The sequence below is a fragment of the Drosophila gunungcola genome, chromosome 3R (assembly GCF_025200985.1).
Source record: "Drosophila gunungcola strain Sukarami chromosome 3R, Dgunungcola_SK_2, whole genome shotgun sequence".
Classification (NCBI taxonomy): domain Eukaryota; kingdom Metazoa; phylum Arthropoda; class Insecta; order Diptera; family Drosophilidae; genus Drosophila; species Drosophila gunungcola.
The window spans coordinates 4,510,870-4,528,344 of NC_069139.1; the positions used below are offsets into that span (position 1 = coordinate 4,510,870).

Consider the following 17,475-nt stretch of genomic DNA (forward strand, 5'->3'; position numbering starts at 1 on the left):
CAGTTGGATGGTTGGGGGAAACAACTGGAGTACGTGGAGGCGTCGTCGATTGTAGGCCCAAGCCAGACATGGTGGGCTCTTCAGCAAGAGCAACTACAGCGGCAGAAAGAAGTACTCTCCCCCAGTACAGTGAACACTTGACGTCGAGGCTATAAGACATTAATTGCAGGCTTAAGAAAAAAAACCAACAAAATGGTAAATTCAATTACGAAACGAGCAAACAGATGGTAACCTATTTAACCAAGGTGAAATGATTAAAGTAGTTTTATACTCAAGCTTTTAACTATGATTAAATTTATGAAACTGTGACTTGTTTCGCAGTATGTTAAGAAATAATTTAACTTACCTTTAAAATCATTAACAGCATGTAATTTTGTGCTCCAGTATCCTTTATACATATAACTGAAATGAAAAGAAATATGTAAAATGAATAACAATTTTTGTAAAATTTACAACTCTAACTATTTCATAACAAATTACATTTTGTGAGTAATCCGAACCAGTATCATTCCCCGTTTCTAAACATCCATTTCTCTGCACCACTTTTTTCTCTCGTGTTTGAGTTTGTTTTCATGCTGACCAAATGCAAAGTGCAAGTCCAAGGCAGCCTGACCATGTACATTGACACTTTGATATGATTGCCAGAGGAGCGGAGATACGAGGAAAGTGGATGGAAATCGGGAGGTGTAAAGCAGTAAGGGAGGTGAAAAGCGGAGAAGTTGGCAGACAGACGAGCAGAGGAATCTTGTGGTTAGTTTGGCCAGCCAAAGTTTCATTTCAGACCATCTTCTTCACAACACAGTTTACAACTTCTGGTCAGTTCATCGTGTTCAAGCATGAAATGACGTTGCACAAAAATCGCTCGACAAGGTGGAGCGCTCTTAAAGGTGCAAAAACTTTAAGTGGAGCAAAATACACAAAATACACAAAATGACAAAGTTGATGAGGTGTTCTTTCTGGGCGTTGGAAAATTAATTTTCGGCTGGCTGGGATGACATTCAACTCATCTTCAGCTGCCCTCGCCCCCAACCGTTCCCCTTTTGTCCGCTCACTTGTCTGCCTTTGTTGTGTGACTTGTAACTTTAGTTGTTGTCTGGGGCACTCACAATTTCGCTCTAAAGTTTAATTTCAACGCTTGACTTGGAAAGTTTTTTTGCAGCCAGCCAAAGTGACAAGATACACGGCTAAAAGCCAAAACAAGTTTGATTCTTTTTTAGTTTTTAAACACAAATATTTCTAAGTAAAAGGTAATTCTTTAAAATAGTAAAAGAACTAATCACCAACTATTATACAATGTAAATGTTTTCGTTTAGAAATGCATTAATTTAAATTTATTAAATATTTGCATTAAATATTGTAAACTCTTTAAAGGATTGTCAAGAATGGTACCTGTTAAAATATGTTTAAATACCGAATGGATGAACAACAAATGTGATATATTTTCTCTCTGTGCAGAGTCAGAGTTTGAGGCTTTAGCAAAAGTCGAGCGCGAACTCAAGCTGAAAACTCCTTCTGGCCAAGTCGACACAAATTGCTGCAAAGTTTTTTGGCATTCAAGTGTTTTAATGTCTCACGACGACGAGTTGTTGCGGAGTCACAGAGCAAAGCCAGAACGACCAGACTCTTTTCCGTACTCCACACATGAATTAATCAAAGAGCAGCTGCAGTTTGTGTAGCATTAAGTACCCGACTAGGAGACATGGGTGCGCAGGTGGGTTAAGACCGCAAGGCGGTGGCGCCGCTAGACAAATTCAACTTAATCAATTTAAAGTGCTCACCGCAAAGTCAACAGTTCAAACTAACCGCAAGGCGGGGAGGTTGAAAAGCAAGGCAAACACACTGTCCGCCCCCGTGGCCCTTTTGGCCCAGTGTTATTAGGCAAATTGTCGCCACATAGAAACACACTACCACATAGATACACACACACAGCAGGTTGTCGTTGACCAACAAGTGACCAAGGTTCAGTTTTACCCCCCATTGTCCTGCCAACTGCGTATCCCTTACACTTTTTTCCAGGCAGCTCCTTCCCCTTTGTTTGCCAACGTGTATTTGTGTTTGCTCTGCTGTCAACATTGGAAAATTATGAAAATTAATATGAAAATTGTTGCTATTTACGACTAGTTTACCCTGAAGTGTGTGCGTGCCGTGGCTGCCTCTTCTTGGGTTTCAAGTGAGGCAATTGTTGGTTTTAGATTTAATTACTTGAGTCAACTTGAGCCCTTATTTGATTGAGTATTTTGTGACATTGAGCCCACTCTGCGAGGGGTTTCAATTAACCCAAGCTCACGCATGGAAAGGGGGTTTTTTGTCCTGCTATCCAAAACAAAGAAACCTAAGTAGCCTGCGGATGCGAATCGATTGAGATCCCTACTATAATACAAAACAAAACTCGACATTTGCATCTTGGACAGCTATATTGTTGATCCTCCTGCATTGCATTTGCATCCTGCCACGCACACACTTAAAATATGCAATAAAAAGCCGAGGGGGAACTCCATTGATTGCACTGCAGGATAAAGGACTAACGCAGGACCTCTTGAAGGCAGTCAAAGATGTAAATGGTTCGTAGGAGCAGAATCCCTTGAAGTTCAAGCTCTTTTCAGTAAAATATTTTATTAATCAGTGAATTAAATTGTAACAATATTTTTGATATCATTGAAAAATCAATTGCAATTAAATATTTATTATAAATACTCATTTTTTTTATTGTTTTTTTTTTTTTTTAGCTTTGTCTTTGTGAATTCCCAACTAACTAACTAACTAATCAAATCTAACTGCACAATAAATTCCAATTTTCTCTAACTTAATTAAAATAGAGAAACACAAAATAAATTCCCTGGCAGAATTTCAAAACAATAAAATCATAATTTGCAGCCTTAAAATTGAACATCATGTCATTCATATCACAGGAGCTCAATAAATTCGTTATATTTTCAAAGCCACTTAGGAGGAGTAATTTTTATTGTTCGAACAAAACTAATCCCATGTCCATTGTCAACGCTGGCGCTCAAGACACTTAAATGCAGATTATGCATGTCAAATGGAAGCCCACACTTCAAAATCAATTAGCAGAAGTTTTTTTTTTTTTATATTTGAAAAATCGAGGAAAAAGCGGAGCGCAAACATGTGGGGCCAGAACTGAAGTTGCCATTAAATGCTCGATTATAATGACAATTGACGGCTGCAATAAAACCGAATTGCCCCGTCAAATGCTCAACCAGCTGGACTTAAAGGCCGGGCTTAGGTTAGATGAGCTTCACTTAACGCTATACCCCATCCTCTGCCACCGCCTCCCGTATTTACTGTCATAATTTATATGCATTTATGAGACACGCCTGGGCAGAGACGGTTTTTATGGCAATTTTATTTCCTGTAGGCAAATAAAGCAACTCGCCATGTGAGCGGCATTCGAAACTTCAGCTTCATTATCGCGTTATCGCTACCTCCCCAAACCGCTATTGCCCCCTGGCTGCATTATCGTGATTGCTGTAGTAAATGTTTTTTATTTATTATTATTTACAAATGCATTAAACACAATATTTAATTGCATCATAAAAAAGCGGCAGTCTGTCTGGCCAAATATAAAAACCCTATGTCCCTTCTCTTTCCTTATCTATTGCCCACTCCCATTTTCGATAGCAATTGAATTTCATTGTAAACAGTGGTCTCGCTAAGTGGAGGAAATTGGATTTGGTTATAGAGCTGTTATTTGGGAAAATGTCATTTATGTGTATCAGCATTTTTCTTTGCAGTTAATTTAACATTTTATTTTAGTTAATGAAATATTTTAAAAATAGCAATTTATAGCTCTTTTTGAATACTTTCTAGATTTCTAGAAATTTTTTTTATCACATTTTTTTCGAAGATCATTACAACATTTTTTAATTTAACGTTTCCCCAAAAAGAAGTGTCAAATTATACCATAAGTATTTCTAAACCACTTTTAGAATTACTATCCCATTTACCACTGTACCTGATTCTAGGTGCTCCGCTTGTGTGTGCTCGGTGTCTGTTTATATTTGTCTCTGGTTGTTTGCATAGTGCAATGCTTATCGCAAATGCTTTTCCTATATGCGTGTGATATTTTTATGAGTTCTTTCGACCCTTGGATTTTCCTCTTCTATTTTCCAGTTTCGATTTTGGTTGCCTAGTTGCTGCCGTTGCTGGTGCTGCTGTTGCCGCTGTTGCCGCTGTGTTTGCTGTTCACAGTTTTTCGTTATTATTTACACAATTGACCCTTTCACACCCGAAAACTCATTGAACTTCATCAGCAACATCTACGGCAGCAACAGCAATAGCAATAGCAGCAACAGCAACATGAGGAGATATTGCTCACGTACAGGCCCCCACCCTGAAAAACCCTGGCAGTTGGAGTTCAAGTCTTTGGGCTCAACTGTAAATAGTCATAAATGTTTTGTTTATGTTTACAATTTAGCTGCTGCTCCTGCCGATGTTGCTGTTGCGGTTGTTGCTGTTGTTGCTGCTGTTGCAGTTGAAGTTGCCTTTGATATTGCTGCAGTTGCTCTTGCTGTTGTATCTGCTGTTGCACCGTGTTCCTGCCGCAGTTCGTGACTTCTCTAATGTTGTTGACGTGGTTGTTGCAACATGCTTCCCCATTGCTCTCGCCGCGGCCTAAAGATTTCTGAATTGGTAATGGAGCATGTGCAGTTCAGTGAGGTGAGCTGCATTTTATTGCTATCTAAATCGCTGACTCTTAGCCATGTATGTGAGCTAACAACGTGGTCCGCGCGCTGTCTCCGATTTTTATTTGCTTTTAATTTGACTTGAAAACGGGGCTTAAATGTCAAGAGTTGTTCGGCTTGTAATCCACATAAGCACACACATGTGGACCGCTCTGCGCTTTTGTTATTAATGTATTCAATTAAGTAACGGACCGACAATCAAACTCATTTTGCATATGGTGGGTAAAATGCAATGTAAATAGCCCAAAGCCCCACTAAACACCATTATTATGGCCAGCGACGAGCAACACAAATAACTGTCGACCAACTAAAACAAAAACTCCAATCGAGCCACATTAAAAGCATCATTAAATAAATTATAGAACAGGCCGAAAGCAATAATGACATAAAAAAAAAAACAATAAATCTAACATGAATTTCGTAATGTAAACAAAGCTTAATTCATTTGTTGTTTTAGTTGTTTTTTATTAAGTATTTAAATGTTGAAAAAGAGTATAACAGTTAAGCCTAATGAAAGTCATTAATAATAAACAAATTCAGAGGTTAAACTAATGAAGCTCTGGGCTAAATGGTAAATTTAGAAGAGCTTAGTGGTGGGAACTAAAATTATGCTCTGTTCGGTTAACTAATGTAATGTTCTGTTCGGTTTAGAGAGAAAAAACTTTTAAATAAATAAAATAGGCAAATACCTTAATACAAATAGTCATTTTATAAAAAAAATCCTGTCTATTTCCTCTTATTTTCCTAATTTCCTTGCAATTACCTGCACTTGACATTTAATTATCAATTAGCTAGGCCACATCCTCTCGAATTTCGGCACAAGCTTATAAATATTTTAATTAATTTACATTGTCATGCATTTTTAGGGCAATTCTTTCGCCAGGTGACAGTCAGACAGTCACTTTGTCGAACTCAGTCGCTGATATGTGGGATATAATTTATGCAAACTGATAACATTTAAAATGCCTCCGCGAGAGAAGCGTGAATTTATTTATAATTTATATGGCAATTAAAAACTAATATTGTCAGCTCCCACGCTCTCTGCAATTCAATTGCAAATTTATGCAAATTTTTAGTTTCAGCCCAATGAGCGGGCGCCTTTGACAAATGTTTGTAGTTTTCGGATTTTGGGTTTTTATTGCATTTTTGATGGCAACTCGGTTGGCATAAATTAAATAATTAAGTTAATTCAACATACGGGCAATGTGATTTTAATTATTTAATTCGAAACTCAGCATAACTTATGCTAAATTGTATTTTATTTTGTTTGTCCATTGCGTTTCGAATTTGCTTTGCTTTGCTCACGGTGTCTGACTCATCAGCGACGATGATTAATGATTTTTAAAATGCCGCTCATGATTTAGATAAACCAAACTGAACGATTTAGTCTGCTTTGTTGTCTGTCTCTCCTTTGTTTATATTTCTGTTTGCATAATTAATGTCGCACGCATTTGTTACAAGTTTTGGTTATTTGTCTTGCTCTCGGATTAATTTGCCCCACCATCTAATTTGGTCTGATTGGCTGGAACTGAGCCGAAAGGGGCTTAAAGTCTTCTCCAGTCTGTCGGTGGGCTTAACAACTTTTTGACTTCCATTCGATAAAGTTTGAGTAGCGATAATGACATTGAGCTCGGGCGGGATTATCAAGAAAACTGAATTACAGAAATATTTTTACAAAATGCTTGAACATTCGTTTTTTCTTCAGGCAAAGTTCGTTATTATAAAGAGCTTTTATAACTGTCGATGATCATTCATTCCATTGCTAATTTTAGCTGGAACTATCCACTGAGTTTTTGTTTCAATGATTGAAAGGTGTGAAAACAAAATCATTCAACTGAATCGGTCTTTAAAAATTTGTTCCCCTTCCGTGAAGGTTGTATCATAAATGTTATTTATATGGCCCTGCGTGGGTGCGACTTCTATGGTCTTCTCCGCGGAGTGTGAAGCTACTCGAGTTCCTAATTAATATAAACCGTTTGTGAACTAACACCAAACACACCGCTAGAAGCACCCCTTCGGTGTTTGGCATTTCCTGTAATTTGACGGGCGCGGAAATTGCCGGCTTGGGTTTTTTTTTCGGGCCTTGTTGCATATTAATTTAAATATAATTATGATAATTTTTATTGTCAAGTCCGTGGAGTGAAGCCTCTTGCCACATGCTTCGCCTTGACTTTACGGAATGCCCTGGGCTAACAACCCTTTTCTACCATCAAAAAGGATTAGTTATTGAGTTATTTTCACAACTAAAGTAACGACAGGCAGCCGGTCAGAAGGCGAACGAACCCAAGCCCAAGTCCCACCAACTGACGCGGTTCAACAACATCTTGTGACTGACATTTGTGCGTCAAATTAAGTGAACTCTTTTTTTCCAAGAGGAGGATCTGCAGTTGGAGGGAGAGGAAAAAGAGGATGAGGAGGAGCACATGGTCAAGTCGAGCTTCCTGCCAGCCAGCCAGCCTCGATCCGTGAGTGACTGTGACTGTTGTTGTCTTCGGCCTGTCCCCTGCATTGCGTAAACTATAATTAATAACAAAACATGTTATGGTTATGGCTGCCGCTGCCGCTTCTGCTTCTTTTTCTTTGTGTGTGCCTGAAAATTGTTTCTTGTGCCCCGAGCCCAAGGCATGAGGCCACAATTCACCCAGACTGGTACACAAAAGCGGTTCTGGTTCTTCGGCTTCGTCGGGTTTCAGAAATCCAGAGACTAAGACTGAAGAGGATCCCAGAAGAAGAGTTTTCGGGCTGCTCAACATATGTTATGCATTTTTTAGTTGTCTTCGGCATTCAAAAAATTATGTAGCATTTAATTAGCGCATAATTGCAGCCGCAGAGTCAGCTTCCAGGGCACAGGCCTCATCAATTTCAATCGCTGGCGTGTTGAAAAATCTTCATCTTCAACTAAATAATCCGCCCGGAAATATATTTTTAATGTCAATGTACTTTATACACTATCTTAACTAAGCTCAGAATACTCTAGCTACCGGTTTTATTTAAGGTTAATTTATTTTTAACTATAAAGAAAAAATACTTACAATTTGTCCAGTAGTAAAATTTTATTTAGACTTAGATCATCAATACTGTTGGCATCGATATCTAAAAGAAAAAATGATATAATTAATTAGCAGGGAAAACCAAAATAAATAATTAAATCACTGAAATAAATATTTGTTTTATTTTCAAGAAAAAGTCGAAACTTTTTATGAAAATTAGGTATGTTCAAAAGACAATCTTTTCAAAAAGGGTATTACAAAAAAATAACAATAATCCGAAGCCTTTTTACGAAATCCACTTGCTACTTAAAGGGCACACCCTTGCAGAAACCCCAAAAAAAAAAAAAAATGTCGCTTGTCAAAATGTCTGCAACTCTGTGAATTCAACTCATTCTGCTGCTGCCTTCTGTGGACGCGTCATTGTCTAAGGATGCAATTGCTGAGGACGACGACGCACAAGTTCAAAAGCAGTCAACAGTTCCGCTCGCCTGTTCGAAACTCCGGCGTCGTCATCCTCTGCCACATCGTCATCATTACATCATCATCGCCCTTATCCTTGGCGAATTTCATGCCTTGTCGTTGCAGTAGTTCCTTGTGGCTTGGCAAATACTCAACAAACCATGAAAGTAAATAAATGTTTTGCAACGTTGCAGAAATAAAATGCAATTTAAGTCACACAAAAATGGCTAACAACAGCACAGAGAGAAAAAAATTTCATAACTTCTGCATGGTCTTTGCAATCGCTCTTATATAATTATTATCTATTTGACTATTTTATACAAATGTATTGGTTTAGTAAATACATTTTGTGCATGTTTATTTTTGAAGTTTTGTTTTAATCCCAGAATTGAATTGTTTTAGAAAAAGTAACTATTTTTTTTAATTTTTTTTCCCCTGTGCAGTAACGAAAAAGTATCTGGAACGTTGCAGTTCACCGAGGAGCCTGGAAAACTCCAGGTCCTAGCTGCATTCGTGGTTCGTCCTTTTCCATTTTGATTTGTTTATTTCGTTTCGCTCGGCTTTTATTTTGTATTATTCGTGCTGCTGCGCTGCTCCTTTTGCCGTGGCAGTTAAAGTAACCGGCAAAAGCGTTTCGGGGGCTTCGAACTTTTGCATTTTATTTTTTTTCTTTTTTTTTATTTCGTGTTTTTGTTTTTTGTTTTTACTCGTTTTGGCACAAAGAAAAGTGAAATGTTTTTGGGCGGTTGGGTTTCGCTTTGGTTTTTAGAAGTTCACGGGTAAGAGTCGGCGGCAGCATCGTTGCAATTGCATTTCCACAGACATTTAATAGCAACAAAAAAAAAATGGAAAACGCTTTAAAATAATTACATGCGAGAATTTTCCCCACAGAACAAACAATGCGAGGAGAAGTAATCGCACAAAGTCGAGAATGAATCACCAACTGGCATCATTCACTGTCGAAAAAAAGAGGATTTAGGCAGGAGATCAAAAAGAGACAGAGCGCCGAAACGAATTAATGGATCAACGATCTTATCAAGTGAGTGGAGCGAAGCCAATTGAGCAGAGTGCAGTGTGATCTCTGTTCCTAAACTAATCCTCTTACGGTGAACACTCTGTTACAGGTACCTGCATTTTTAAGCTGAGCAGTTGTGAGCAAGTATTTGAATTTTCAGACATTTTCTTTTCTTTTGGTTTTGTACTTGGAACCACCTTATCTGTATGATACATTTCAAGTATGTAAAATGGAGAAATGTTAAAAAAAAAGATGATATAATGTGGTAAGTTAAGGATCATTTAATAATGATATATTATTTATTTACTTATTTTTTAATTTTTATTTTATTTAACGAATTCCCTGCTAAACATGAGTTGATACCAATAAAATTTAGTGGTACAATGCAACTAAAACTGTTGGGAAACAAAAATGTGCTACAGAATCTGATACACTTGTACTCTACATGATTATTTCCCTCTTCAATCAGCCGTATCCATTACACATCCGCCCCAAGCTGTGAATGATTTAAGTGATTTGGTGCGCCTATTGTATTATTTTCACCACCCTTTTCACCCCTCCCATTACCATTCGACGCCACTGAAATGCAGAATAACTGCAATAAAACCAAATAAAAACAAAAAATACAAGAACCAAAACAAAAAGTGATGAAAAAACAACAGAAAAACATGAAGAAAAAGTGCAGCGGCAAATGCCAGACGAAACGGAACAATAATTAAAGCAATGGCAAAAACAACAGCAACAACAACTCGAAACACAAAATAAACAAAACATCAACATCAGCACAACAACAACAACAACAAAAGTAACAACAACAACAAAAGTAACAACAACAGGAAGAGTAACAGGAGCAACTGAGGAAGAAGCAAAAATGCACCAAAGCTACGCTCTCTTTTTGAATGAGATGATGCGGGTCCATCCTTATATATACAGGATATATATGGGGTGGGATGGTTGCAAGGATTTCCAAAGGGTTGCAAGATGCAGCCCAAGGTCTGTCCTCCAAAAAACGATGTCCTTGTCGTCCTTGTATCTTATAGATACACAAGGTATATGGCTTTGAAGATGACTTGGTTAACAGGTGGAAAAAAAGTATTTCAAGTAGATTTATTATCTATTATTTTCCAATACTGCATATAAAATTCAATAAATTTAAATGCAATTTTATGCATTATTATATTTTAAAGTAACACAATTGTTCCCAAAGTCTAAGATTTAATTTGTATATCATTTATATCGAAATGAAAAAATTGATTTCAATGAAATAAAAATATGGATTAGGTATTTTCAAGTCGTAGATCTCTACCATATCTTCCTTCCTTGATTTTGTTTGCTGCTTGCTGTTTGGTTGTCATTGATGCCCCCGTCGTTGTTAAATTGTTGTTGTTTTTCTCTGATGAGCCTGCAGAGCAGCGCCAAAGCAAAAATCAGTGCAAAAGGCGACGTCGCTGGGTGTCGTTTGCAGACAACTTGAAAAACATGAAAACGCGAAGGGGTGTCCCGCTCCAAGTCCCCTATATAGAACCACCTCCCCCTAGTACCTGCTCCTCCCGCTTTTCCTTCTATTGACAGTCACGTCAGTTAAGCTGCTGGGAACACACACGCAGTTGAGAAGATGACACAGTAGTGGTCAAAAGAATAGCACATGAAATGAATTTTCAAAAAAATTTTAAGAATTTGAATATTTAAATTTACTAAGCGGTGTTGCATATTGCTGTTAACTTGCTGTCGTGAATTTGTAAGAAAATGTAATAAACGAATCCCAATTTATTACGCTTTATTTATCTTAAAATATATATATATATATTTTATTTAATTAGACCAAAACATTTAAATGTATTCAACGGGTGGTTATAAAAAGCTAAACACTTTGTAGACATGCTTCACATAGTTACTGTTATTAATATCAATATTATTCAACATACAAGGATTAAATTAACAAGTAAATGAGACCCCCACACAAGATTTTGTGCTATTATTGTGACCACAGCTGCAGATATGATGGGTCGAAGGAAGGGGAAGACACCCAGAGATTTCCCAGACAAGCAGGTGGCAAAGGCTTCGGGCCAGCAGAAAATCATGAGGCCAACATCATGAGCCAGCTTCGGTAATTGCTGTCCGGGCCAAATGCAAATGCTGTTGCTGTTGCTGCTGCTGCCTGCTTGCGTGTCTAGATTGTCGATTCCTCGACTTGGATGCTGCACTGGTGCATATAACATAGTGCTGCCCTCGTCCCTGCTGGCCTCGAATTATGTTGTTCTTCTCGGGAATTGGTTTGGCCTTCTGACAGCCTTCCCCTCCGCTCCTCGCTCTCCGCCCTCCAACCGCCCTGAAAAAAAACCCAATGCCACCCTGTGGATGCAATATGATTTCAATTAGTACCATTCGTTAGTGAGTGTGGCACTCAGAACTGATTATGGCAGAGTTTTATAAATGTGTTCTTATGCTGAAAACAACCAGAAATGCTGTTTTGAAGATGAAGTGTCATTTGGTAGATGTTTTTGTTAATTATAAATCTCTGTTAAACGTGTTTATCGATTTGGGAAAAAGTACACGGTAGTACCAATTTTAAAAATTAAATTTTTATATCGAGTTTTTAATTTTCAATTATTTTGACTTTAAATATTACTTTTTTGAGTCTCGAATCTACGTTTATTAGAATTTGTTTTAAGAATCTACTTACAAAATTTATTTATTTTTAATATTCAAAAACTTTGTAAATAAAGTCAAATCCGATGCAATAAAATTTATTATATAATTCAACTTGAAATGGGGCTTAGACAAACACTGTATAGCTATCTTTTTTTTATCGTCCCCCAGCGGAAGGCGAATTATTGCTTTAAACAAATTTATTTATAACCCAAATTAAATAACTCAGAGCAATGGACTTGACTCCGGCTGCCACTAAATTTGCTAGGCGAATGCAATTTGCAGATTTACTAACCCCCAAGCAGCAGAAAGAGCGGGAGCCGGAGAAGAAGTCGGAGCCGGACTTGCAGTTGGAGAAAATTGCAATTGCAATTACCAAAGCGGAGAAAGGGGGTAAACGGGAAGCTGGTGCACAGGGAGATGGAGAGAGAGAGAGCAGCGCCATGCCACGAGTAAAACAACTAAACAACGCCGAGCGACGACAGTTTGACTTGCAATTTTAGCTGCACCAGCAGACCCCAGCAGCGAAATCAGCGAAACCGTGGCCGCCGCATCATCCCCATCATCATCCGCACCGTCATCATCATCCTCATCAAAGGAATCATCATTAACAGCATCATCATTACCCAGTAAGTGAGGCAAAGTCGCGTTTTTGGACTAAAGGATACCCGGTCTTGCAATTTGGTTTGGCTCTATAATGTTTTCAACATATAGTTTGGTACCAACAAATTTATAAAGATAATTGCTAAGAACATTCATTTGTTACACAAATATCTAATACAATTTGAAAAAGCAGTCTCGGAATTTTTGACTATTCCCATATTACCAAACAAATATTTCGCATTTGTATGATACAATAAATCACATGTTTTCAACGTTATTCTTAAAGTATTTCGTTTTTGAAAATTACACATGCTAGCAACACATGTCATTATCGTGGGTAAATCTTCATATAATCAAATAATTTTTATATGTCATTAAGTTCTTTCATCTGACCATTACATTTTGATGGTCAAACGCAATATACCCTTGTAATCCTCGAGGACTTTGGGTACGAAAACCGCGCGCGCCTCGACTATATCCATTACAGCCAGAATAACAGGAGGAGCAGGAAGAATGGTGATGGGAATGCGAACGGGCCCGGGAATGGGAATGGGAATGAAGTGATGTGGAGCACAGAGGGCCGAGGACAGCGAGTAGTTGTTGGCCCTGCGGCTGCCCGGCCTGGCCAAGTTTGCGAGAAAATCGATTTCAGCTCTGCCTGCGCTCGCACGGACGGCCTTTTTGGATGCGAGTGTCCAGGTTTCAGGTCCAGCTTCAGCTCCAGTGCGAGTCCGAGTCCGAGGCCCAGTCACAGTCCCATTCGCAATTCCCGGTCCACAGTCAACAGTACCATTCCCACTCCCGTTCAGATTCCCCGTTGGGGAGTTGCACTCCTGTTCTTCCACAGCGAGAAAAATTAAAAGTAAAGTTTTCGAAATCGGTATTAAACATGAAATCGTGTTTACAATTTTTGATAAATAATTTTTCTTTACTAAATGAATGGTTATTTGTATTAATTGAAAAAATTTCTTGCCTCATTAGGATTTAAATATGAATGTTTTCTTAGATTTTTAAAGCTTTACATCCCCAAAAACTTTAATCATTTTAGTGCTGATAAACAAAAGATGAAAGCTTGTAGTTCTCGACAACGTTTCGCAACGTTTCTACATTTAAAATATCGATTTTTTTAAGGGTTTATCCTCTTGGTATTTGAACATTTAATATTATGATAACGGGTACTTGCAGTACTCATAATCCCCGCGCTTTATATATTTATATACTCGATTACATTTACGAGGCTTTTATTTTTGCTCAGTGTCCGTCTGTTTGTTTGTTTGTCGCTTTTAATGCTGAACGGAGCTGGCGGAGGCGACTCTTGACTGATTTTTATGCTTTTGGCCCAATTGCCCCGCAGTAGCCGCGCGGTTGAGAGAGTGGACTGCAATGGGCATCGAATCGACCGGTTCTCGCTCTTCACCCTGGCCACCTACCTACCTACCTACCTTCCTACCAGCCTACCTACCTACCCTTTAGACCCCCTCGACACCACCCATTAGCGGCCCTTTGTTTGACTTGCAGTTGCAATATAAGGTCATTCCTCTGCTCTTGTTCTTGCCGGTGTTTTTGTTGCAGTTGCACGCTTTTCGTTTCGTTTGATGGCTGCGCGCACGCGGCCTTTTGTTAGTTTTCCCCATCCAATTTCATTTCTTTTCCATTATTATTATGCTTTTTTTGTATACTCTTTAAGGGAACAACATCAGCGAAATCGCAGTCTAATCACTTCATTAGGCGGAGTCTCCCACCGCTTTTGGCCATGTTAACACGTTGTTCGGCTGCAAGTTGCACGAACTTGCACGTAGAGTGCGAAAAAATGGTCTTTAATTGAAAAGTGTGGGAAGAGTAAAAGCTGCTGCGACTTTTGCTTTCTTTAAGCTGTTTAAAGGGCTCCTTTGGATATTTTTTTTAAACCTATTCACTTTTTCGCATTTTGTTTTATAAATTTGTAATCACTACTAGCTTTGTAAATAACTTTAAAGAGTCGATTTAAGAACAATTTTGTAACTTTAACAGTTTAATTGTACACTTTTTAAGCCCGGAAACCGTTTTAATCTCGCTACTTTTAACATATCTTCGCAAAAATCTTACACAATGTAATTGTAGATATTGTATGCTATTACTTAATAACTCTGAATAATAATGCAAATTAAAAGCTATGCTTTATGTAAATTTAATTTCCATCAATTAATTGTTGGTAATTGCAGACTTTGTAGACATACAATTAAATGTTGGTTACCTACAACTAAATAATTAAATGCCTAATTGGAGGTATTAAAATGTTCAACACTGAATGGATAACTTGGAATATAAAAACTACTTTTAAAAATAGCACAAAACTTGAGACTTCTAATTTGCTAGCCCGCATTGTATTTGCTTAAAGTTTTCTCACAATTGTGAGGCGAAGTGGCATCAGCTGCTTGCTGAGGAGGCTCCCGGTTTGACTCCGCTCGCTTATCGCATAATTGGTAGCAATGTTGGCTGCCACTTTTTGCCGCGGCTTCTGTGGCTCTCGAACCCTGGGCTCTGCGCGCCGTATCCGTCGCATTCCGGAGATGCCGGCAAAACACTTGTCAGCGACTTAAATGGCGCGCAGCTGTGCGGCATTAGCTGGGGAACTGAAAAGCCGAGGAAGCTGACTAGCTGGGGAGCTGCAAACTGGAATCTTGGGGGCCAGGTGAGGTGGCCAAGGAGACTGGACACACCTCTTAAGGAGGTGTTGCGACTACTGCTGCTGCTGGACTCGAGGAAGTGCGGGGAATACGGGTGCAAGGCGGTACGGTGGCGACATTTGATGTGATTATTGAGTTATGCCCACGGGGGCAGGTGCCTGGCATATTTCGCTTAATTTTCTGATGAAGTTATTCACAGAGATATGGAACGCAGCGAAAATGTACAAGTATTATAAGCAGAGATAAGCGGGCGAACAGGAACGCGAAATAAAAGGCAAAAACAAGGTGTGTTCGTGAGATTTAAAAATAATCACTTTAATGCCCCAAAGTCAGCAATTTAATGTTGTATTTTGACATTGCCTCGACAGGTGTTTAAAAAACGTTTAAGTAACAAACAGTCGCTCAATAAATTTTACAATTTAAAGCACTTTTAAATAACACAGAAAATATTTATTTCTTGTCAATTTGGTGAATTTATTCACAAAGGTAAGGACACAATTAACTATAATGAACATTTATTTATAAGAGATAAGAGGGCATTATTTTTAAATCCCTTTATATACATTCAAAATATTGACTTTAATGTTTGCTTGCATACACATATTTTCATTTTAACATATTAAATATTAAAAACATGAGCACATAAATATTCACATTGATTGAACTTCTAACAATTTTATTTAGCAACTGAAGAAAACGGCTGTAATTAGAAATTCTATTTTGGCAGTTTTAATTAAATTACTCTTTATGAATGTTCCCAGATGATTTCAAAAACTAAGACTAAAATTCATGTGTTTGTATTATTATTAAAAAGCCATTAATAGGAATATCCCGAGACATGAAGACCAGAAGGATTCTTGTATTGATATTATTTAACGGCAGGGATACTTAAAAACTTGAAAAATGAGTAGGCTTAGTATTTCAAAAATTACTTAAATATTCAATGATTTGGTTTTTGAAGTTCTTTTGCCTGGGAACATAACAACTAATTAATTAATTCTCTAGGTGTCGGAAAATGGACAATTTGAAAAAGTTATACTCTAAACGACATAAGGAAGCAGTTGCATAAGTCATTAACATTTGTCAGGAAATCCGTGGCCAGCAACAACAAATCGCCGGCAAAGAGTCAGAATTAGAAGAGAAACACAGAGAAGGAACGAAAACAGCAGGCACTACAAAATCATCAACAACGACAACTACAACAACCCCAGAGAATGAGGATAGAGTGCAAATGGAATGGGAATAAAAACATAAAAAAGCGGCACAGATTGCCGAGAACAACAACTAAACACACACACACACACAATTTGAGCACTCCAGCTGGGCTGTTGTTGTTGTTGCTATTTCTTTCTCCTTTTTGCCCTGCAATCAATAAAACGGATTAGGAATATCCTTTAAATGCGGCGCTTGGTGGAGGCTGCAAACGCACACCAAAATATACCTCACACACACACATGCTGCAAATCCCTTAAAAATTTCACATATACATAGAAGGAATAAGAGTGGCGGCACTTACTTTTCCTTTTTTTTTTCGTAGAAGAAATTAGGAGATGGGATGGCAATTGAAGGTGGAGAAAAGAACGGTAAGGAGAAGACGAAAACAGAACCGAAAAACGTACACTCAAACACGCACACAAACACGCAGGGCGAAAGATTTACCGTTCTGTTACGCGACGCGAAGATGCTCAAATAATGTGACGATGGAAGAGCGGGGAAAAAATGGAAACGATATTATATATTTTCAACTTTATCCTTATTTACTCCAATTTTGATTTTGTCACTTGCATCACAATATTCGACCTCAATGACCTTGCATTATCTGTTCTCCTTTTCCTAACTAAAGTAACTATTAAAAATGCAATTTAAATGCTTGTTGTTGTTGCCAGGAGAGGAACACACACGACGTTTAAAATTAACAAATATGTAGCTGCCGGTTTGTGTCTGATTTTCGTCTCCGTTTTGTTATCACGATTCCTTAATGGTTAGTGGTAAATGGTTATTGGCCAGCCTGTTTGCTTATTAAATGCCTCGTTTTGGCTACCGTTTTCGATCACACAACACTTGCTCCTGCTTTCAGTTTTCCACACAATCGTTTTGCCGGCTTTTTCAGTTTTTTACACGACGCAGCCGTGTTTCAGCCGCTCAAGCTGAATTTCAAACGTGTTTGGCGGACACATCTACTCGCGGCGAAAATTTTTTTCAACTTCGGCGCAGCGGTGGATGTGTTTCGTATATATATTTGAGGCCCGATCTAAATCGACACCATTTAGGTCTTTTAGTACATTTGGTCGCATTCAGAGCGCACGCGCGGTCCCACTGGACTCTTGCTCTCCCACTTTCTCTCTATCCCTCTCTTACTCGATTTTACAGAGTCCGAAACATCTGTTGAG

The 17,475-nt window shown here is 38.3% G+C and overlaps 1 protein-coding gene across 8 annotated transcripts in view; it reads right to left on the reverse strand.

Annotated features, from left to right (window-relative positions):
• The window catches only part of LOC128262157 (sterile alpha motif domain-containing protein 5-like), a 161,720-nt gene extending 144,417 nt beyond the window's left edge, over nt 1–17,303 (reverse strand). For 5 of the 8 annotated variants that reach the window (XM_052996298.1, XM_052996281.1, XM_052996273.1 and 2 more), the window contains exons 1-3: nt 16,602–17,302; nt 7,736–7,796; nt 347–402 (exon numbers count right to left, since the gene is read on the reverse strand). The gene's annotated coding sequence lies outside the window, so the exon portion shown is untranslated. Of the gene's footprint in view, nt 1–346; nt 403–7,735; nt 7,797–16,601 lie in introns of all 8 variants that reach the window. The other 3 variants (XM_052996323.1, XM_052996315.1, XM_052996306.1) reach the window with 1 other exon arrangement.
• Nucleotides 17,304–17,475: the final 172 nt, after the last annotated feature.